Source organism: Corvus hawaiiensis, chromosome 9 (genome assembly GCF_020740725.1).
Source record: "Corvus hawaiiensis isolate bCorHaw1 chromosome 9, bCorHaw1.pri.cur, whole genome shotgun sequence".
In the NCBI taxonomy this organism is placed as follows: Eukaryota; Metazoa; Chordata; class Aves; order Passeriformes; family Corvidae; genus Corvus; species Corvus hawaiiensis.
Window position 1 is genome coordinate 20,226,511 of NC_063221.1, and position 24,558 is coordinate 20,251,068.

The 24,558-nt window shown below is 36.8% G+C and overlaps 1 protein-coding gene and 1 long non-coding RNA gene across 2 annotated transcripts in view; one reads left to right on the forward strand and one right to left on the reverse strand.

The window, feature by feature from the left end:
• ADGRL2 (adhesion G protein-coupled receptor L2) overlaps positions 1-20,522 on the reverse strand; it is a 384,704-nt gene extending 364,182 nt beyond the window's left edge. The window contains exon 1 of the mRNA XM_048313593.1: positions 20,360-20,522. The gene's annotated coding sequence lies outside the window, so the exon portion shown is untranslated. The remainder of the gene's footprint in view (positions 1-20,359) is intronic.
• LOC125330480 overlaps positions 1-24,558 on the forward strand; it is a 63,860-nt gene that overhangs the window by 18,327 nt on the left and 20,975 nt on the right. The window contains exon 2 of the long non-coding RNA XR_007205559.1: positions 21,807-21,915. This is a non-coding gene — a long non-coding RNA (uncharacterized LOC125330480). The remainder of the gene's footprint in view (positions 1-21,806; positions 21,916-24,558) is intronic.

The window sequence follows — 24,558 nt, forward strand, 5'->3', positions numbered from 1 at the left end:
GTTTTTTTTAAATATAGTTATTTCTTGAGCACTGCAAATGTGATCAGCCCTGTACTTTACACCAGAGGGCTGTCCAACAGGACTTCTGTTCTTGCATGTGCAGTTTGGGCCCACAGATTTAGCCTGCTTATTTACCATGTCAGAACAGATTTTCCCTCTTCCTTTGCCCTCTTAGACTGTAGTTCTTTGTTACCTGTGGAGGCAGTTTCTCTCCTCAGTGAACCAGTCAGCGACATCACCCTCCTCTGCAATGTTCCTGCAGCTCCCTGTTGAGCCTAACTCTGAACCAAAGCTGGGAGAGATATACACATTGTTCATATTATTACTGTTCCATCTCAGTAAATAGCCATGATGCTGGAGAAGAAAATGAGAGCATGGCCAGTTGTTGAGGAGTGAACTAGTGCAAGAAGACTGCACCCCCGGAATGATGAGGTCTGTATGGCACTGATGCACATAAAGCAGCTGAGAACTTACATGGGGGGAGTTTTCTCTGCACTGTTTTCAAAACACGTTCATGTCCTAAGGGCAGAGCCTGCTCTCCAGATGGAATATAGTGAAGTAACAGCTTCAACTACAGACCAAACAGCCTAATGTCTTCTCCAAAGCTATCCTGATTTATTTATTTTTACAAGGTTTTGATTCATTTTGTTTGAGTGAAATGGCTGCTATTTCTGCCTTTGCTCAGTTTGAACATGTTTTAATAGAGGATTAGTCTCCTCAGGCAGGTGCAAGGAAAGTGCTTACAGGGTACGACAGTGAAAAGAACCGGCCGGTAGGGAACAAATTCTCAACACGTTGTGGTATAATAAGCACATTTAAACAGAAGTGAATGTTTGACATTTACATTTCCCTGTCTCCTATACAAGGCCAGAACAATGTTCTGAAAATATAAAAGTGGTGGAAAATATTTTGCTTAAAACAAACAAACAAAAAGAAATCCCTTTAAATTTTTAAGCCTCCAGCCCTGACAACTCGTCATGGGAAAAACTGGGTGCGCTCCATCCCTAGGGACAACTCTGTTCTCAGTTGTTCCACAGATCGGCTCCTGTGTCACTTTGGAGAAAAGACACCTGCTCCTGTCTCAGCCAGTGGTGAAACAGCTAGCACTATTAAAAAATTAACAAAACTTAAAAGGAATGGGAAAAAAGAGAAAGTGAAATTGATGAAAATTAGAGACTGGGGATAGGAAAATTATAAGAGAGGGAAAAAATTAATAAAGCCTGTGTTATTTACTCTAATTTTCTAAAGCCATGACTAATGCATAATTTAAATATGTTTAATTAATTAATCCAGTAAATGGATACCTAGCAATTTCAAGGAGCTAGCAAATAAGCTAAAATAGATTACATTATCAGAACAGGCAGAGAGCATTCCCAATAATATCTGAGCTAATTTGTCTGTTAAATAACACATCATTTTTCCACTTCAAATTCCCCCTTAAAACCTGTTTACTCTGTTGCACCTGTGAATGGTAAGGCTTGTGGTTTGCAAGGAATGCTTCTTATTGGGTTGTTGAAATTTGTCTCATTGTCTTTTGTTTTATACTGTTTGTACTATCTTGCACTCAAACACAGCACAGGAATTTTTCCAACCTGTTTAGAAGGATTTCAGCAGAGTGGGCTTCACGTAAGAACAAATAGTATGCTTGTAGACAGCATACTAATACTACTAAAAAATTAATAAATAGAATGGCATTGAGTAGCTCATACTTTGGTTTAGCTCTTGAAAGTCACAATCATAATTAAAGATAAATTTTCTAGTTAATTTTCTAAGAAAAGTAAAGCATAAGAGAGACTTTTAATCTCTAGGATAAATATTACCTGCAATATTTTCATTGTATTAACATTTTTTAGGAAACTGATGTGTATGTAAAGAAAAGAAAGAAAACAATAAAAATGAAAGACTTGATATCTCTATGAACAAAACTAATTAGATGAGAAAAAGCTGGTCTGGTTGTCTGCCAACACTTATATTTAACACAGATCCCTTTAGGCTCAGCTAACCTTGGTTTTGATGATGGAGAGAGAGAAATAGAGCAAAAAAAGGGATACAGTTTTTTGTCAGCAGAAGTGATATAGGCACTTGTACAGGAGCAGTGTCACGGTGAGAACTGTACAGAATGAAAGTGAGGATGTCTGAATAAGGATGCTTTTTGACCTGCATATGAACCAAAATGCAACTAATTAATAATAAAATGACAAAGAAAAGTTTTGTATCAAAAAGTAGTGAAGACTTCATAAAGAACTTTAATCCCATCTGTTTCTCTCCCAGAAAGATTAAGATAAACTCAGAAATTATTTTGATCCTTCTATAAAGTCTTAAATCTTCCTAATATAACTCAAAGCCAATTTTGGCTTAAATTCAAAAGGCCAGTGTGTATTTTTCAGTTGCTGACATCTGAGTATCTCATTAGTATGTTGAAATTATGACTCAAATGACTGTTTTATTTGCCTAAGTGCTGATTTCATAGACCAAATCCAAGATTTGGCAGTATTGTCAAGGCACGCATGTTTGAAAAGTGAGTTCTGACATTGAATTGTATGTGACAATCTTTGTGCTGCTGTTCAGCGCAAGCAAACCTTCAATCTATCCACCATGGCAATTTTTACATCAAAACCTGGGGAACTGTACATAGTCAACCTATTAGATGCTACAATGCAACCAGGTTTTGTATTTTGGTTTTGTTTGGTTTTATTTTATTGTTTGGGGATTTTTTTTCAACTTATTTTACATTAAAGCATTACAGTTTGGTTGGTTTTTTTTTTTTCAATTTTAACTGTTCCTTTATAACCAAAACTTCATTTCCTGGGTATAACAGCTGATGTGAGTTTGAAGGAAGAAGACCAGAGAACAGCCCTATAGGTAGCAGAGGAAGTGAGAGAGACCAGAAGTTTAAAGGGTCCAGAAAGAATGAACAAAGGAAGAGTTAAGGGTACCCTGAATGACACATTTGCTGATGACAAGTGGATGACAACTAATGAAAAGCTGTTAGATAACCACCTTACATTGAATCTTCATTCTACATATAGGAAACTATTGAAAAGGCAGATTTTTAGGTTAAAATCTCTCTCTCTTAATCATTGAAAATGGAACTGACGAATCTGGGAATTTTGGCTCTGTTGCTAAATATTGAAAGATCTATTGCAAATTTAAAAGAAACACCACAGCAACAACAAACAACAAAAACCTCAAGACCTCCTGTTATGAGAAACTCATTTGATATTACCAGAAAAAATGTTTGAAAATACAGATGAATTGAAATGTATAATATCCTTTTAAAGTGAAACTGAGCTCATTTTGTTAATAAACAGTTTATCCTTGTAAGAGTGTTATAGTAACGTGGCACAGCTTTGTGGAATAGAAGGCTCCTTCTCTATGGCTTTTCTATTATTATTAACTGCAAGAACACATAAAAGGTGCTACATTTGCAAAGTATTATTATTCAAACCTATCAGTGTTAAAAATCCTTTTTAGCTAATTTGCCCTCACAGCTTGAAACACACTGGCAGTTCTTGAAGCGCTGGTGTTTTCTCTAGACAGCCTTTGGCATAATTCCAACAGTGATTCTGACCCTTAAAAGACCTGGGACTTCAGTGAAGGCTCGTCAGTCACACCAAACTGTGACAGATCTGTGGTGTGGGCAAATACCACGGAGAGGCTCTGATGCTGTCCTCGCACTCATTTTAACTAACTCCCCTGAAAAGTCTTGGGTCACGTTTACAGAGCAGTGACACTATTGTTTCAAGTTAAAGAAAAGATGTGGTTTGTTATTTCTTATATGCACAATGCAAAAGTGCCTTCAAAAAGTGAACATCTATTTGTCCCTATGAACCAAAATTACAGTGGGATACGCAGATATTTGAGCGTTCAAATGTGTGCATGCAAAATCAGAAAGAAAATAGACATGTTCCTCAAGGAGACGTTTTTTTTTTGAAACTGATAGTGCCTATTACGTGCAAACTACTTTGCATTTTTACAGTTAGGAAATGTCAATAAATCCATGGCATGTAAAAGGGCACTGCTACTATGGCAGTTATTGGAATTCTATACTTTGTCAAATACATGTACCTCTTAATTCAATAATCTTTAAAAGCAATACTCATTGTGGTTTACAGTATGACACCTGACCTTTTGTTAATGTCAAATACCATTTTGCTTTAGCATGGAAAATTATTATATTTCTATAAATACAATCATTATTCTTGGGGAAAATGTATTAAATAGAATAGGAAACTGATCAGCTAATCAATTATTTCACATGACAATGATTTTATGTATTATTGTTGACATTTCTGTAAGTACCCTAAAAAGGCCCTAAAAGAGAACAGCAACTCTGAGTCAAAATTCTGCCTGTAATACTGGCCTATTAGCTGAGAGTGGGTGAAAAAACAAAAATTCTGTTGTGCTGATTGGCAAGAAGAATGTAGCATTAAGTTGTTTTTCCAGCCAAGCTTGATAAAATTTCTGGCAATGCTTATACAATATGTGGTTTGGACCTCTCCTTAAAGGTAGCTAAGTACAGTTTACAAAATACCTATTTAGTTGTCATAGATATGTTCAGTTCTGCCTTTAAAGCAAGCTAGCCACCAGGGAGATAAAGAATTCAGTTCCACATCATTAGAAGATACAGATTTTTTTGCTGCCCTAAGCAAATATACTTGCCATTGAATGAAACATATCAGTTAAGCTTGAATCCATGGCTTGACCAGTGTATTCACGTAGATTATCTATCAATATATGCTTATCTTTTCATGTTGACAGGATAAATCACATTGATTCATGTGACCATTTGTGTTAGAGGGAGAATGGAGGTTAAAAAAGAACTCTGAAATGTATTCTTTACGTATCTCTATGTATGTAAATATGGCAAAAGATTCATTTCTACTGAGCAGCTGGATTTTATTGAACAATCTTGCACAGAAGTGTATTGTCCTTTTTGTTGGGATAAACCAAGGCAGAATTTTGGCCTGTGGAAGAAAAGCAATGCACTTCCTTTTTGTTTATTATGTGCCTCCAATGGTGCTTCATGTGCCAGAAAATTATTCTTTAAATCGTATTCTTCTTCACCTTCCATACTTGGCATTGACATTGTTTTCTTTATGAGGTAAAGTGTAGAAAGATACAATGCAGTCTTAGCATGGCTTAGCAAGAGAGTGGTGCCAGATTTAGACTTTGTTTATGACATAGTTCTTCTATGAATATGCAAGCAAAAATCAAAAGACTCTCCAGCTTGTGAAAAGGAATTCATTATGAAACCCCACAACAAACCTAATGAGAACTTTAACGATTCCTTATTCAAACATTATATTAGAGGGCAAAAGAGTAGCAGAGATGAATCAGTTGCCTTACTAATGTGTGAAATAATGGAGACATCAGCTACATTCATGTGTATGGAGAACATGAGAATATTTTGGAATATTTATGTGGACACTTTAGGTTATTAAGCTTTTTGCATGTTATTTATAAGGAGGAAGATGGGTTAAAAACTGGGAGTCAGAATAGAGCTGTTTGAAAGAGCCTTTCACCTCCAGAAGTTTCTTTGCTAAAGAGAATAGAAGACTCAGTCACCTAGACAGTAAGTTTTAAAAATGAACCACCGTCCAGAGAAGAGAGAATTTTCCAGAGACAGCATTTTACTACTGCTGTTACAGACTGCTAAATTTGGCCTGGATATTTTGCCCCTAGACCTTCAGTAATTGAAATGACCAATAGAGGCTGTGGCCGTAGCTTCAAAAAAAGCTGTGTTGCCTACTTGTAATTCATTGCTGGTTGCTTAGCTTCCCCTAAAAGTCAGCTCCTCATTTACAGTTGATATAAGTCTTTCTCTAAAGGCTGGAGAAAAGGTAATGTGACTTATGAACCTGCTTTTCAGGACACAGACAAAAGTCTTCTTCAAGACCTTACTGAATTGGTTGGTGCTGTTTTCCATCACGGGAAGTAACTACCCCAGGGCTCTGAGAGAGGAAGGAGGTCATGTGAGCACTTTTCAATCCATTTCAGACAAAATGAACTGGGTTAGCTCATACTCACCTTCAACAGTCCATTAAAGCTTCTCCAGTTCATTTTGTCTGTAATGCAAACGAATGTGTGCACAAACTCCTCCACAAACAGAGCTTGGAGGCTGGCAGCTTCTGGTGGAGTAAGGTGACAGACCACTGGGGAAAAAGCCATTTTCCATTGCTTGCTCGGGAATGCTTTCTCATGAAGTCTACGTCAAAGCAAACAGACCATTACCTTTCATGCAAGGCAAGCTAAAGTCTGTCCCACTGAGGCTCCCTGAGATGGTTTTGTAAAGACTGGCACTCGGCGGAGAGCCTTTTAGAAAAGTCAATAGTTAACTGACAACCATTTTAAACAAAAGTTGATAATGAAAATTTAAAAACCAAAAAGTGAATGTTTAATGAAAACCTTACTTGCACCTTAATATGTGTATAGGAACGCAGGTGGATTTCTACCTGATTTACTAAAAGATACATTTGAAAGTAAACGCCTTTGAAAAAAACTAGGTATTTAATTACAATAAATTAATGCAAATAAATTACAAATGCCAGGATTCACTGGAAAAATCAATAAAATCTCTGACATTCTTTAAAAAAATGCATGGAATATCTGAGAACTATGGATCTATCCACTGAACATTTTCAAAGAGTGAAAGATAACAGGGAATAAGAAAAACACGGAAAGTGCTCTGGATAGATGAATACAGAGAGCACTTTACATCCTTGACCACAACCTTACAAAGCAATGATGTTTGATGGTACAAGAGTGGCTTCAGAGTCTTTGGACAGAGCCATATACAAGCATTTAATTTCAACATCAGGTTTAAAAAATACCTGGTATTTCACAAGAATCTTAAACCTATGTTTTTGTCTAATAGGGCACTAAAGTCTGTATTTAACTTTTATCAGATGAATCATTCTGTACCCTGCTAGTTTAAGCGAATAAAATGCTTTAGTTGTGGCATTTGGGCCTATAAGCCAAATTATGAAGACTGCTCAGGCCCAAATAAGTTATTGGGAGGGGAGCACTAATTTTAAGATATTGTAACGTTTACCATGACATCTTTTTTCAGTTAAAAATTTATCTCTTCTAATGTGAGACAATGAAGTATGGGAAGAGATAAGGAAAGGAATATGACACTGGAAGCCTAACTGGTTTAGCTTAAAATTCAGCAGCATCTACTGCTTTGCTGAAGGAATGTAACCTGCTGGTGACAGCAATCACGACTTGACAGAGGATCAATCGCAAGAGTTACAAGTGCTTTGCCCTTTTTCTGATATGTGACAGTTCTGGAAAACAGCATCCTAGATAATCCCTTGTGGAACAACTTTTTGGATTATCTCTAGTGACCCTAGTTTTCCTACACAAACATAAATGTGCTTCATATTATTAGCCCCAGTTAGGATAATAGCCTTGGTAACAAAGAGGTGCAGAATAACTGAGGAGCTTTGCTGTGCTTGGCAGATACAAAAGGCACCTTGAACAAACAGTATAAAACAACAACAACAAAAGTGTAAAGCTACCTGCAGCTGCACTGTGCAGCTCTGGTGGGAGCAGTTTTACTGACTGTGAGGAGTTTGATTCACTCCTTGCATTTCTTCTGTTTTCAGCTGGTAGAATTTTAATGAAATAGCCAGTTTAGTTTCCTTCCAAAATTCACACATTAGTTTAAAATTGGAATACCACAGCTATGAGCCAGACCTCTTTTACTTGGCTAATGTTCATCCTGTAACTATGTAAGTGGCTCCTGCATTAGCAAAGTCTTCCATGCCCAAAGACTAGGAGGAGATTTGGAAGATTAGGATGCACAAAGTTTTCAAAGGATTTTCCAAGTTTGATATTTGCACCTGTGTAACTAGCAAAGGACAAAGTTTAGCCCTTAATATTATTTTATCCTGGCAGCATTTTAATATATCCTGGTTTGAATTTGCATCAATTCCTAACTCCTTAACAGTTTTAAATATGGTTGTGACTTACAGCTGAGGTCACCGAACAATGTTAGCTAAACATCCAGAGTGTGATATTTTATTACAGTTAAGCTTTTTTAAAAACCAAGAGGAATCTGTGAGGAAAATACTAGAGATGGAATTTTTAAAGTCTATTTGGCTACAAATTCATATAACTTATTTACATATATTTTAAGGATATTGATTCCAAAGAAGAAATGCACCCACAAAGAGAAAACCAAGTTAAAGGCTAATGTGCAAATTGCTTTAAATACTGTAGTTGCTGTAATTACATGGAGCATTTTACAAGCAACTAGGGACTGCTTTGGATAGATGACTGAAATTTAATCAGTATCTGGCACAGATTGCCTTTCTTTCACACCTCACATTTCTGATGTACTATTCTAGGGGAACCTGCTAGAATTGTGAGCCTTTGTTATCACATTTATCTCTCCATGCAGCTTCCAGAAGAGTGACTTTCCCAGATCTCACAGAAGATATGGGTCTGGGTCCTTTTTCAGGAGCATATGTCTTTCTTTTCATTTTTTGGCAAAGTTCATTTAACTACCCAGGCTCAGGTTTGTAATCACATGGAACTTTATGCATGAAGTACAGAAAATACTGTTAATGCTGCTACCTGATACTACAAGATAAAGGAAATCAAGCACAGCTCTTTGTACTCACAGGACGTAAACACTTGTGCTAAATCTTTTATTAAATACAACTTATTTCTTCTTCAGGCTTTATTTTATTATTTGTATTAGCTGTCATGAAACTGTCAGTTAAAGAAAGGGGGCCCCAAATGATCTATGCCTTTTAAAGCCAGAAGGAAACAGAAAATAATTAGATATGGTAAATGTGAAAATTGATCTATCTGAAGAGTGTGCAGTTTACAAGCAAAAAATCAATCAGTTTACACCATACAGATTAAAATCATGTATCATTGTTTTTAATGGTTCAAGATGTAAAGGTCTGAAAGTCTAAATAGAATTCCTGATGATTACTTTTATTAAAATCCTAAGTGTTGGAAGATACACAATGACTGTCTAGATACATTACTATATTATCTGCTTTGTAGAAACATAATATCCTTTACTTGCTGCTTGTTTCTAAAATCCTAATTATTATGCCTAATATACTCTGTCCCTGGAGTAAATTAAAGCATTTCCTTCTTTGGTACTGTACTTTCCTTAAAGTTGGATTCTTTAAGGGGATTCTTTAAGAAATACAGGGACTATGCTGTGGCATCTGAGTTCTGGAGATAAATTTATAGCTGTTTAAGATCATGAAAAATTGCCCATTAAAACAGTTACTATTTGACAAATAACAACATTTGTGTTTAGCCTGGATATTTATCAAGCAGACAGAGCACTTATTCCTGATGCCTGAATGAGGGTCTGCATGAACAAACTTATTAATCAGTTGGGGTCTGTTTTTAAACCACCTGTCTTATTTAAATAGAAACCACCTATGTGCACTTTTGCATGTATTAATACTGCACTCCTGATCTGATAGCACTGGAAAGTGCCTGTGTTGAGGTGTCATAGCCATGGGCCATACCACCAACAAACAGTAAAAACTCTGGTATAAAAACCCTGTTTTCTTTTTCTTGAGAAATGCTTGCACTCTGTTTGGATCTAAAACTAGGGATCTGCTGGATTATAAATGTTGCATTTTGTCTTACAAAACCTCAGATCATGGTTATATTTGCTCACACACAGTGTCTGTGCTGTGCCACTGAAGTCAATGGGAACATTGCTACTGAACTCATTAGCTTTTCAGAGGTTGGAAACTGATTCAAAGAACACTTTTACATTTTAAAGTTCTAAACTGAAAGTGGGCTTTGGAAAATTTCATCATTATTTATGAGTGAAAACTTTCTTTTTAAGCAAAACATTTTGTCAAAATCAAAGATGTTCCAAGCAACTTAGTTATTGAATGCACAGGGGAAAAAAAAGGAAGCTTTGCATAGGTCCCAGTTACAGAATCTCCTATTTTCTAGTAAGGGATCAGCTTAACTAAAATAAAGAGGTATGGATAAGGCAAAAGTTTCTAAGGAAAGCTTTGTGGTTCATCATCCTACTTAATTTCTTTGAGGATTATGTAGGAGTTGTTAAATTGTGTGGATTTCTGTTCAAACTGAACACAGTAAGAGACTATTTCATTTCTGTTTACTGTTCAAACTACTACAGGTATAGCATATATGTTAACAGCAAATGATGAATTTGGCTCCTGTATTTTATTTTATGTATTCTGCATGCAGTATCAGGTCTGTTTCTTAAGGACAGGTTCAAAATCCTTGGAACTTGTTTCAAAAAGGAATGAATAATAAGTATACCATTTTTATCCATGAATAATTATAATCTGTGTTTGGAGACCATTTATTTTTCAAAGCTGTATACAAATATTAACAAAACAATAATCAGAACATCCTTGTGTGTCAGGTTTTACATATAGCAAAATGAGAAAAAAAAAAAAGAGATATAAAATACAGTGCCTAGCACTTTAGTGCTATAACTGGGATGTCAAGCTACTAAAGTAATGCAAATAACAATAATAGTATGGGAGAAACCTTTCAAGTTTGAGTCTCTAACTGGCTTGATTTTCATAGGTTTAGACTTCTGAGAACTCACAACTCCCTTTGAAGTCAATTGAAAATGTGAGTGTCAGCACACATTAAAATCAGACCACTAATTTGGATGGTTAAACATGAAATTTAAATTCGCAACTTTAAGTTTGGAAAAATTCACCTAGGGGACTTTTCCAAAGATACCTTGTAAACCAGTGTTAGGCCTAGGAGATTCTTGATTTTCAACACCTTCTTTTCACAGAGATTCCAGCACAGACACAATGGACTAAGAAAATCACAATATGGTAGATCTGTGCAGCTAAAGGAAGTTGGAGTGGGCAGGGAATATTGCACCATAGTCCAGATACTGTAAGGACAAGAGAACTTTCCCTTCTTCACAGAGCAGCCTAATTACAAAAATAGCTGAGGCCATACTGCCTCATGGAGAGGACCCTGAAGAATTCTGGTCATTTTATATAAATTCCTCCTCTCACCTGCTTGCATGTTACGTCCTACCATGTTACACAGAACTGACTGAAATAGCTGTGTCTACAAAAATCCTGTGGTTTAGCTTTGTTTATACTTTTGAGAAGTTATGCACCAGATTGTCCTGTCCTGTGTCCTAAGCTCACCTCCTCAGCCTCAGCAGAGCATGAGTAATTTCTCTCAATTCTGGTTGTTACTGTGCAGATATTACTGAGAAGGGAGACTATGAGGAGCATCTTCCTCATCAGCTGACAGCCACAGGACATGGTCACACTACAGAAAGAGTGTTCCTTCTTCTGTAGGATTTCCTAGGTTTGGTGGGGCAGCCAAAGTTATCTTCTGTGTTAGGTCTGCAGCAAGACTCAAGAACTAATGACTTGAGCACACTGTGAGTTCCTAATACTGAAATAAGGGCTGGAGCTGGTGAATTCTGTCTAGTGCCAGCTGTCTATGTAGGTATGTCTCAGGCTATGTCTACCTTAGTAAGCCCTGCCACTCAACAGAAGTCAGTTTGAGGGTGAACCACCAAACACTGAGAACTCAACACCCATGTCATGTGTTTGAATTTGGGCTAGGTGTGGCTTGTTCCTGTGGTTTGGATGCCCATGACTGCTCAGGTTCCACCAGAGGCATTCCTGAAACACATCCTCTAGCTTAGTGATACCCAGAAGGAACAAGGCTAATTTTTGTCTCTAGGCTGCAGCTCAGTGTTTTGGAAGGATGGGGAGATTTCCTTCAAGAGTGAACTGGTGATTTATGTGTCCCCTCATGGAGTACAACCTCTATGCTGGTTCTGTGCCTTGGTACTTCCAAGGCCAGCATACATCAGGAGTTTGCCCACAGTGGAACTCTCTAAGGAAGGCACTAGTCAAATACCTCAGGCTTAGAAACCTATGAAGGAGAAGTAATAGAAGTTGGGAGTTACAGTAAGATAAGCCAGGTTATTACAAAGAATTTTTTCATCCTTTTAATGATCAGGAACAGATCCTACAATCTCACGTGCTAAGTCCCATCTGAAAGTCCTACTCATACACAGCTGACCTTCAAAGGGTGAAATAAGAGAGTAAAGCTATGGCTGTACTAACATTGCATAAAATCTAAACAATATTGTAAATAAAGAAAGTTCTCTATGGCTCAGTGTATTTCCATTGCATTTTGTGAGAGAATGAGGCATACTAATGTCAGTAAAGAGTCAGCTTGTATTGTGATGCTTGCAGCTTTAATTATGAGCAACTCCAATTCTCTATGTTTACAGAAGGGAGATTACCTACATGTTATTTAAAAACCATTGGGTGTAAGTTTATAGTGGTAACAGGCAAGTCTAATTTTCTTTCATACTTAGGATTTAATAGGTACAGAATGCTGCCCAAGGGAAAAAAAAATGAACAAGTAGTAACTTGATATTTATTCTACACAGACGTGAAGAAAGCTCGCAGAAATACACTATGTCTGAAACATTGACATGTATAACTATTTTAATTGTAATGTTGATTTTCTAATAGACTATTCTGCTATGGTAGAGCTTGAAATAGTTGCAATAATTTCCAGACAAAAAGAAAAAACACTCCAAAACTAACCCCCGAATCCAAAAGACCACGGCAAAAAAAAGGTGTTTAGAAAAGCTTATGGTGGAGTCATAAAAACTGCCCCAAGTTTATACAGTCCAAAGTTGAAAATATAGCATGATCATTTTGTATAATAGATGATGCCTTTCCTAGGCCAGATTATTTGTTAAGTAGGCTCTTGTACCTCTGATATTTCTTGTCTATGCTGGAGAATATTTGTGAAGAATCCTCAGATGTTTTCTAGTGCAGAGATTCTGAGCCCTGCCGGTTTGACTGCAGAAAATGACCAGGAATAGGATGTAACCAATAGAGCAGTGGTGAAATCCTAAAATCTCCTTAGCCCTCCTGGTCACCCTGTGTCTGCAGACACAAGAATATAAGCACTGTTACTATTTTTCATTTTTTGCAGATGTAAGTGGCAGTATGGTCAATGTCAGTGATTTACCAAGAACATACGGAAAGTTTGTGGCAGAACCAACATGTGGAGTGCAAGGTTATCCTTGCCCTTAGTTCAGGCTCACTTGCACCTGGATCTCCTCCTGACACTTGATCTTGAATGCCTGACTCATCACAGATTATTTCATGTGCTTAAGCTAAAGTCTACATGAATCATACAAACCATTATTTTAAATTAACTTCTCTATTTTTACAGTGGACAATTTTTATTCAATCAATATTTATATGCATAGTAACTGTATTTGGTGCCTCAGTTCCTTTTTTAACATTAGAATTGTCATTTGTGTCACATTTTAAGCCAAATTAAATTATAAAAATACTCAGTTATATAACTACCAGCACCATAGTATTTCTTCTTATTGCAGCAACAAACAAGGAGTATACTGGAAAAAAAATTGTGAATCTCATTTCTGATCCTAATGAAGCAAGTAACCCATTATACCAAGGTTAATTTGTTGACTCATGATTTCCACTTATCCAATGATATACTGAATCATATGAACAAACCTCTACATCTAATCAGTTTTTTTATTGAATCCTGACCTTTTATGCACCTTCTTCTTGATTATGAATGACAGTGACCTTTATCTAATTTAAAACACACATACTGATGCAAAAATATGCAAAGTACACATGTAAATTCTGAATTAAGATGAAGATGTGCATAATCTTCCAGGGAGAAATTGCTTTAGAGAGAGATGTTTATATTAGCGCCAATTGAGGGTATATGGGGAGAAAAAGTGAATTAGTCAGAACTCAGATGGTTTTGGAGGAACAGCTGTAGAGATACTGAGGACTGTTTAGATTTTCTCTGCTTCTATTTAGAATCCTGAAATGTCAATATAAATATCAACTTTTATTATGCTATTCAGCTTTTTACAGCATTCATGAAATGATCAAAATGCTATAAAGTCAGATAAAACACCTTTTCACCTAAGGTTTGACAAACTGTACCTCAGTATTCCATTTATAGTTCACTCAAAATACATAATAGTAATTTTCTACAACACAAAATCTGGGTCAAATTCACACTATTATAAAAAGTGTCTGGCTCACTTTGCCATTTGCCTCATTAACAAGGAATGGTATGGGCATCATTTGGAAATGGTCTTTTTAGTTCAGGATATAATTAGGAAAATGCTGAAAAATAAATAAACAAATTTAAGAGGAGTGACTCTGGGTGAAAAAAGAACTCCTTAACTTTCATTTTGCTTTTCTTCTGCTCATCACTAATGGGTCTGCACTGGAATTACTACAGATGAACGCACAATGGGCACAGTCTGAACCACTGTGTAATCCTATAATCTACTCTCTCTTTTCACAAGTCATCCTTTCCTCTGAATTGCTGTGAACCCAAGTTGTACATCTGCAGCTTTGTTCTAGCCTCTGTATTAAAAAATATGTGAAAAAAAATATACAGAAAATTTGCAAAACTCAGTGTAAAGACTGTCAAAGCACAAATCTAACAAACACATTCCTCTGAGAGCCTCCAACCAAACAGTACCTGGCATTAGCATGTACTTTCATGATTAACAACAGGGGATTGTCAGACTGCTATTTCTGAAATAAACAGATTTATCCTGACAGATAATCAGCAGTTTGCACTACCTAATACATGTTACTATCTACCACTGACATCATTACATTAAAAGCACACTTAGTATAATCTTTTGTAGGAAATTAAACAGGTTTTATTATACACTTCTGGTGATTTTTTTTGTGGCAGTTAGAGGGAAGGTTGGTGAAGAGCCTGCAAAGTTAGAGAAAACATCCATAACAAACAATGCAGAGAAGATCCCCAGAAATGCCATGTTGTATTTGTTTTTCCACAATTTATTAATGAAATTTCTAAATAAAACCAAATGTTCTGACTGTAAACCACGTCTTGTAGTTTTAAGCAGTCTTCTATCATGTCCGTGGCTGTCCCTCATATTACCTCAATATTCTTCAGTGTCCCTCTGTCTGCCTGCCCTATACTAGGTTCACATAAAAGCTTGCCACGGAGCATGAACTTGTGAAACATTTCTGATCTTGCCACTTACAGACATATTTTTGGGGCTGGCAGGTGGACTTTGGGAAACAATCAAGCAATGCCTGCATAGTTTTCTGACAAGCTCAACACTTACCTTTAACTTTTGGACATCTCTTTGTTGACCATCTCTTCCTCCCTTGAGAAAGGAGGCACCAGGTTACATATTACTCACTGGACAGAAAAAGCAGAAACTTTGGAAGCTATGGAGGAAACATGGAACAAAGTCACTTGAACATGGGATGCCTGTAGATCCTCCCTTCCAACCTGCCTGGTCACTCACCTAGCTGTTTCTGGAGTGATCAAGTTTGGACTCAACATGGGCAAAGAAATTTCAATAAGAGAAACTAAATATACCTCCCCTATATGTGTGTGTGTATATGTATATATGTATATGTATGTATATCTAATATATGTACCCTCCTCCAGATAAACAATTCTTGCCTCAGTTGTAAGGGTAATGAGAATTATATACTCTCAGATTCACTGGAGAAAATACTGAAATTTCTTCCATTTTCTAAATTTTAGGTTGCCAATTGACATTATACTATTACTGTTCTGTGAACTCATGTAGCATAGCCATGGCAAAGACAAGGAACAAAAATTGCACGGGGACTGTTACTTGACTTTAACAAGTATTGCATCTTCTTCCTTAGAGCAAAATTTCTAGTCACAGACTTTTCTGCAGGGGCAAGTCAGATATCAAAGTCCTGGCTCCAGAGGCCTGTTGTGACTCGTCTTATTTCTCCAGAGACAGAACCTGTATCCCTCTCTCAGTCCTTTGTCTCATATGGAATAAATTTTGTCTTTTCTGCCTTCTTCCTTCATAACTTGGCAGGAAGAGAAGTAAGAAATAGTGTCTAGTGACTGAGGGATTTTTATCCATTTACACTCATGCATTTTCACATGCCATTCCCCCCAGTGATAAAAAAACCAACCACCCCCCAACTAAAACAGTAGAACTAAAACAGTGGGAGGGATGAAGTTCCTTACAGGATGAGTGTAACCTTTAAACAAAGAAGTGGCAGCATCACGCACTTTAAATGCATCTTAATTCCTATGTACTCTTTGTCTCCTATAAAACCTAGCTTTTGACAATTATGTCTGTATTGATCAAGGAACTTTTACCCTCCTTTTTCCCTGTATTCTTTGACAAAACCTTTCAGTTGCAGTTGTTAAAACTAATGCAGAATTTTGCCACAGATCTTTTGCCTCAGGTACACTGGACAAAAATGCAGCATCTGATACTCTGATGTGGAATGGAGAAATAAATGTTAATCTAACCAAGTGATTTCAGTGGTTTATTTTGTTTTCATTTTTAAAAGTATTGAATTCCTACTGACCCACATTCTGTGTATTTTTGTACTCAGTGATTTTTGAGGTTGCTTAGATTTTCGTTTGCATTAGATATTTTGTGTCCAAAGGTCAAATGAGCATTGCTTTTGAGTCAGATGCCTACTGGCTGCATTTCTAATACTTAATCTTTTCACACTGAGAAAAATAAAAAAGTGGGAGGCAGTTCAAGCTATCCCAAATAAAGAGACAGAAGTAAAGCAAGAATTACTTTTCCCGTGTGGACTGCTCTTGCTCATTTCTCCTCAAGAGATAACACTCACTGACATAATGTCAGATAACCATGTTCAGTGTTTCACAGACTTGCCATTTAAAGATTCATTTCCACTCCACTTATTTTCTTTTTATCAGTTTCTCTTTTTGTGCATTTCATCTGTGAAAATTTTCATTTAGACTCTCAGAACAGGTATTTGGGAAAGAGGGAAGCAAAAAAGTTTGACTTGACTTAAAACACCTCTAGAAATTATAAGGAGAGCAAGATTGGACAGAAGAATGAGTTATCATGAGAACAGTTGTTTGCATAAAATTCTCAGCTCTTACTAAAGCTTAGTGCAGTTCCTGGGGAAGGTGGATATATAAAGCCTCAGGTTAACTTCAGTCATTACCAAGCATTTTACATCTGCTGAAGAATTCCAAACATATTAAAGGTTGTCAATCCAAATCTTTAGACCAAAATAAATAAATAGAAAACCAACCAACCAACCAAATAAATAAATAAACAAACAAGGAGCAACTTCAAAGGCTGTCAGTAGGCAAGTTATAGATCTGATTCAGCTTTTAACCCCTAGAGGTGTAAGCACACTTTATCTGCAAAAGATATGCGATGTCTGTACTCTGCAATATTACATTTTAATAATCTGCAGCACAAGGCAATAATAAAAAAGGAGAATATGATATAATTGTGTACATAATTTGATGAGAAGCTGTGGGGAACATAGTCTTTCTACACAATTATAGAAAATACTAATAACGAATCCTTGAGGACTTTATTGACAATTAAGTTTCGTATTTTTAGCTATGTATTTTCTCAAAAGCTCTACAACATACTTTTTAGGATTCCCATTTTTTTTTTCCTCCTCTATAGAATACTTCTAAGGTGTCGTTTAGCTGAAAATTGAAGCCAAGGCATTCAAGAAGTTGGGTGGAACTTAGTAATAATCTCTAAAGCATTCTTTTAAGATGGTAAAACCAGCAGAAAAGAGCCTGATGGGAGTAAGAACCCTGCATTGTACCCAGCTACGAGCTTTACTACGTCCTGTGGATCCTGCTGCAAGGCACAGTATAGCAGAGTACCAGATAACTTATCTAGAAGAGAGGTTTGATTGAGTTACTATAGCAATGGCAGGTTTGCAGAGGCAGAGGGAGGAACCACACCAATGGGAAAAAGGAACTGGCTGCAGAGGGTCACTGACAATCTTGTCTAGAAAACTCCATGACATAAGTTAGCCTGAAATGAAACATAGGGTCTCACTCCTTTGAAAGTTCACTGAAAATACGTTCAGAGGCCTTGATAATATTTCATTTCAGCCTGATTTGATTTCATTTAATTCGGTGTATCAAGGAATTAAACTGAGTTGTGTCAAGTAAACCTGGTGAACTTAAAGGAAACTTGAGTACATAATTTGGAAGGAACTGTATGAACTGCTGCTGCTGACTCACTAAGGACCACTTTTGTCCCTGTGAGACATTGGTCATTGGGTAAAAGATGGAAAAGAATCAGGAAATAGCTGTCTGCTGCAGCAACATTTTAATCCACTTACAAAAAGTCTTTCTTGGAAAGGCCTTTTTCATATCTCCAGTGGTGACTCATCTAATCTCATCTCTGTATATTGCTAAACTCCACAGGGATCACCTTTACTTCCCAACTTTACCCTGGCCAGAGATTCAGTCAGACAAAAGATCCTTAATGTCTTTCCTTAAGTTCAGCTCACTTCTCTAAAATGCATTTCCCCTCTCTTTCACAAAATGAAAGAGGTCTTTTTTTAGAAATGCTTTCTTTTTTCCCCTCCTTTTTTGTTTTCTGTTTTTTTTTTCTTCTGAGGGATGCAGGGTGCCTGTATCAAATGCTTCTTTTCTGTAAATCAAATTTTTTTTGTGTGGAGCAAGTTGAGTTTCTGGGAAGAATGTATTTCTTTTTTCCTGTCTAGAAAGGATTCTCAAATTTTACTTTTAAAATTCATATATCAAAAATACATGTTTGTTCGCCGACATTAGATATGTGCTTGTTCTCTCTAATATTACTCAGAAAACTCTGCACTTGAAAGAGTTAATAAAAATTCTAATTACAGGATAAGAAAGAAAGGTCAGACTCCACTTACATCATTGTGAAGGGCTTTTATTACACACTGCTATAAAACATATTTCTTTTTTTCAGTTGCCATCCTCACAGGGTAACATGCATACCAATGGGATCTCCAAAATGCCATGAAGCAAAAGATATTTATCTGCTAAATTCTATGTACAGTAACCTTACAAATGCCAGAGAAAGAAAGATTGCCCTCTGCACAGTAATACTTGTGTAGATGTCTTCTTTATGCTAACAATGACAAGGCTCTCTAGGTTTCTACTGTACTCCAAAATCAGAATGAATTTTCTTTTCAAAAAGCAGACTGTATATCAAAGAGAAAAGATGCACATTTTAGGCACTAAAATACTTAATATAGAGAGAAAATACTCTCCTAAAGCATTTTTAGTAAAAATATCTAATCCAGAAAGGTAAAATGAAAATGTATGACTCAAGTGTTCTTGAAGCAATTAGACAGGATATGTTTGGGAATATCTCTCTGTCCTGGCTGGTCAACTAAATTTTCATTTTGAACTCTGTTTGAAGCCTCACTGAACTGTTATTTGATTAACTTGACTATGCTAGATAGCAAGTTATACAAAAGCAGGGTGGCTCCAAATCTAATTGCTGTCATTTTTTAAATCCAGCTGTGCAAAACAACAAACAAGAACTTTACTGTGGGACAAGTACAAGTCAGAAAAATTCTAATTTTTGCAATATATTAGTCTTCAAATCCATTACTTGTGATTTAACATATCCAAAGTTGTTTATATAGCTATTTATATAATTATTATCAGCCCTAAATTCCGACAATATATTCAAAGAATATATATTAATAAATGCAAGATTTACTGTCTGCTTTCACAAAACCAGTGTGTGTTGTCAGATGTATTAGTGCAGTATTTCAAGTGATGTATGCTCAAAGTTAGAACGTAACTAATGACGTAGTGACTTAACTTTCCTTTCTTAAGGAGTTTTTTAGGAATCACATTCAAATAGTTGTTTCAGAGTTGCACTTTGTTTGCAGAGCAAGCACTGCCTATTCAACCTTTCTAAACAATAAATATTAACAGATAATAGTGAGGGTTTGATTTCATCACTTCTGCTGGCAATTCTACTAACTATATGTTTATCTTGTGGTCTAAATTTATGACAGGCCCATTTGCAGTGAGGCCTGCAGTTTCCTTGTTTACAACACTGCAAAGTAAAAGGTGACCTTTTTATTTTTGTTTAAAACCTTTCAGCAGTTTGTTCTGCTCCAGAGATAGCACCTTAATAAGGTTTCAGGCCAGAAAGCTCTCTTGTTTTCTTTTGTGGGGGTACAGTTCACTGCATTTACTTACACAGACATTAGAAAACATTTTTAAAACATAATACAAACTTGGCTGAAGACTACATTTGGAGATTAGAAAGCTACTGCACTGAGATCCTACCTGCTATTATGAAAAGGAAAAGAAAACCAGGGGGTAGAGGATACATAGCTGGATAAATAAACAGAAAATGAGCTGTTTAAACAGTTGTATCTATACACACAAGTAATAAAAGCATCAGGCACCTGGTGCAAATCTATTAGGACCTAATTCTGACAACAATATGCATCATTATAGTGGGATCTGATAAAGAGCAAACACTGGAGGCATTACATGTCTTTAGAAGAATCAGACTTCCTACCTTAGCAAGAGTGATAGAAGGTAAGTCCCCCTTTAAAGAAAGTTGTAAGTAAAGCCAGGCAGCAGTTGCAGTGAATTGAGTCCTTTCAGTCACTGTATACATGCAGTAGTTCTGCAATAAGGGAAAAATATAATGGGAGGAGCAGCTGTGAACGAGTGACCTCCTGAAGCTGAGTTCTCTTTGTGAATCGAGCACTGGGAGCCAGTGCCTCTGATTTGCATGGATTATCTCCACTTGAACAGATACATTTAAATTAACTGGCACAGGGGCACAGGGATTAAAAAAAAAAAAAAAAAAAAAAAGAAAGAGAAAAGGAGAGGGGGGAAAAAAAGGAAGAGTAAGTGGGTGAGTGAAGGAGCGCGGGCAGCGGAGGAGAGCGCGGAGGGCGAGCGGCGAGCGGGGCGCTCGGCTGGGTGCGCTGGCTCGGCAGCGCTGCGGCTCGGAAGAGCTACAGCTCCCTCTTCATGTCGCAGCCGTAAGACGAGGAAAGCTGTCATTATGGTCGGGTTTAAAACAGATTCCCCCACCCCCGCCCCTGCTCCCCCCAGCTTATGATGGTCCATTTGATCAGATTTCTACAAACACTTAATAACTCAGCCTGACGCGCACCCAGGGTTTTGGACTGCGAGTCTCAAATGATTATAAATCTGGTAAACCCTGCTAAACGATTTTAAACACAGAAATATTTTGAACATAGTAACTTGTACACGTGGAGATGGGATATTTCCAAGTGTGCCGTGACAGATTTATTATTTGTGAGTGTACAGGTGTCTTTAAAATAGTTAAGGGATGGCAGCATTCAAAGCATGCTGTGCGGGAAGGTCACTAACAGGATAATGGTGTGTGTTTCAGCCAGTGTTTTCAATGTTATCTAAAATCTATCAAGACAAAAGAGAGACAAAAAATTTGCATTCAACCACTTCAGAATTTCTCCCTTATTACCATAAATACCACAAACATTACCTGTTGCACACTCCTGATTTGATTTAAATGCAGTACTTAAGCTGATTAGAGAAATATGAGAGTATGTTCAACCCTCTTGAACCTGCATCCAATCCAAGAAGATCCTGAACTAAACTTTGTTTCTTTTGTTCAGAGTACTTAAAATAAGTTCTTTGTACACCATGGCATAGAATTTTGTGAACCTCTGCATGGGTTCATTCTGATCAGAAATTAGACCAAAAGTCATGAAAAGATAGTAGAATGGCTAGTCATGTGTTTTTTCATCAACATCTGAAAACAGGAATGGATGCAATTGCATTCTTTGAGCATTATTCATTGGTGAGATTTGGTGGGAAATAATGGCCTGCATTATTACTTAAAAGACTCAAACTTTGCCTTGTAAGATGCATGTCTTACTGTAAAATACTGCTTGATCAGAGATAAATAGAATGAAACTGTCTACAAAGACAACCACGGCTAAAGTCTGTCTCTTGCTCATTTGCAGATCAAGCCGAGTCCAGCATGAGTCTGTTGCATTTCACATTTCTGAGGATCCCAACATTTATTTGTAACACAGAATCCAGAATAGTGCCTTTATCTGAACAGAATATAGGGTAAGTACTATACTTAATCTAATGAGAAACTGCTTCCTGGAAATATCACATTTACAGTAAAATTTGCTACAGATAAATGATCCTATAGACATTGGAAAAAGTAATGGAGGATATATTTGGGTTTTCTAAGACATGCTATATGACACAGTTATTGTTGTACCATTTAAAGTGCTTCCTCTAAGAAATGCTCTTGGTTCACTGGAAGTCTGGGAGTTTGATTATTTTATTATGAGAGGGGAAGGATCCTTCAACTAGACTCTGTCTCTTTGAGTACTTACCCAGATAGTATTTAATCTGACTGAAATATCATCCTTCCCTGCACACTCTCCAGAACTTCTCAACTATGTTCTTTGGCTGTATCTTACTTGTAAATTGGACCTCAAATTTTATTTCTTATTTTCTCAATTGTTCTTTTTCCAGTGACTGCTCACCAGGTAATAACAGATGAATTTGACTCCAGCAGGGCACTCCGAAGTCTAGTCCCAATATCAAACCTGTATATCATAGCTGTGTAAAGCAGCCTCCTGGTTGATAGATGGCTTTGAAAAAGATGGACTGTCAACCAAATTTGCTCTTATTACTCTGTACCCTGCAATACACTCCTCAGTGCTGCAGTATCCAAGCTGATAATGGCATAGCTATTCAGTCCCACCAACCTGTATGTCACCAGCAACAGGGAATCCTAGAAAAAGAAAGAAATAATCCAGCAGTGAAAGGGATTTTGCCTTAAAGGTACATGTAAGAGGAAAAGCCTATGTAAGGAATTGAGACAGCCGGGGAACGTACAAGTAAAATTCCCAGGGGCAATGTGCACTGGATTCAGAAGCTGTAGGGTGTATCTTATTCTCTGGAAAGATATGTATGCCTGCAATGTCATCTGCTAAAATTCATCAAGAGAAGACCTTACTAGAGATGTGCCTGGAGGTAATGTTGAATTAAGATGTGGATTTGAGGAAGTGGTGTAAGAAAGAGCAAACTGAACGGGCAACTGGAGATTTATGGGCACTTGTTGAGCGAGAGGTCATATAAGAGATACCTCAGGGGAGACTGGTGAGTCAGGCAAGTCTGTAAAAATATAACAAGTGGAGCGATCTGGGAAACAGAGGAAAGTGAAATAATAGGTTTGTCATCTGGGAAACTCAAAAAATACATCAGAAAAAAACAAAACAGTATGTAGAAAGGAAGTAGAAAAGTTAATTCCAGAAAAAAAATGTTGGAAACAAGAATCCAAGTAGTAGAGAAGTTAGTGAGAAGGGAAGAACAAAAGTAAGGATCATCTGTTAATAAAGGCAAAATGACTAAGAAAAAATAGTGTCTGCTTGAACAGGGAGCCTGTGTTAATCAGAAACAAATAAACTGTCACTAAATCAATTCCCCAGAGCAGGATGTGAGGTCATTTCTCAGTACGGAAGATGTGGGTGGAAAAGGAAAAATGTATTCTGCTGGGAATAAGGAAGGATCTTTTTTTTAAATTTCATTTTCTTCAATGGGAAACGATGCTAAGAAATTCCCACTGGAATAAATCAAAGATTATTAGACTAAATGATTTCATTTTAGGTAGGAGAAAAATGCCTAAAAAGGGAAGACTTGTGGGAATAGTAGCTGGCTGAATATCCATGGAAAAAAATGGGACTGAGGTCCACATTATTTAAAAGAAAAAGAACCTTTAGAAATCTATGGAAACCTTAGTAGAGGTTCATGTCTTCTTGCTGTACCCAACAAGAAGCAATTTGCTCAATGAAACAAATCTGCTCAATGAAAATTGAGCTATGGTTGAGGAAATACTGGTGGATGATCAGGAAAGAGATGGTAAAGGAAGGGACCAAGTGTTCAAGTGTTCAAGCTACTCAGGAAAGATCTGAAGAAAGAGTGAGTAAACTTGTGTAACTGCCTTCAAATAATCTAATAGATTAGAAAGGAAAAAGAAAGTATGGCATGCATCAGACAGAATACATTTGGGCCACACTAAAGCATCTGTTTACCAAGCAGTCACCAGCCAGTAAGAGATGAGCCTACTACCCTCTTTCTTCTGATAAGCAGTACAGGTACTATCAGAACACTGGTCCAAAAGCAGATCGTATGTTAAGTTCATTTACATGCAATGGAATAATCAATAAAAATAAGGCTTTATGGCTCAAAGGGCAAAATTTGTTAGCCTAAAAGATCTTGTTGGTAAAATTAGACAGACCAGATTATTCAAGACCTTGAATATGGAAGACCCTTGGAAATTTTTTAGATCAAAAGAGCTAAAGATATGTGGAATGTGTGGCTGATGGAGAGGAGAGAATGCATGGCAAAGTGGTCAAACTATTCTATGAAGAGGAAGAACCCCTTCAACATTATTAGAGACATGCAATCACAGGATGAAGGCAAAAAGATGGATCAACAGACAGATGTGTATTAGAGGTCAAAATACAAAGTAAAGTGAAAATTGTCAGCAGCCAAACTGAGCTACAATTTGGAAAGGCTTTTTAACCAAAGAGGAAAACAATCTTCATTCAGATGAGACAAAAAACCTGTGGGTCTTCAATATGAGCTAATAGAAGTAAAGAAAATCTATCTACAATTAAGTACTACTTCATGTATGTTTTCAGAGGAAAGAGGATAAATAGTAGGAAAGAAGTTTTGATGACAGAAAATCAC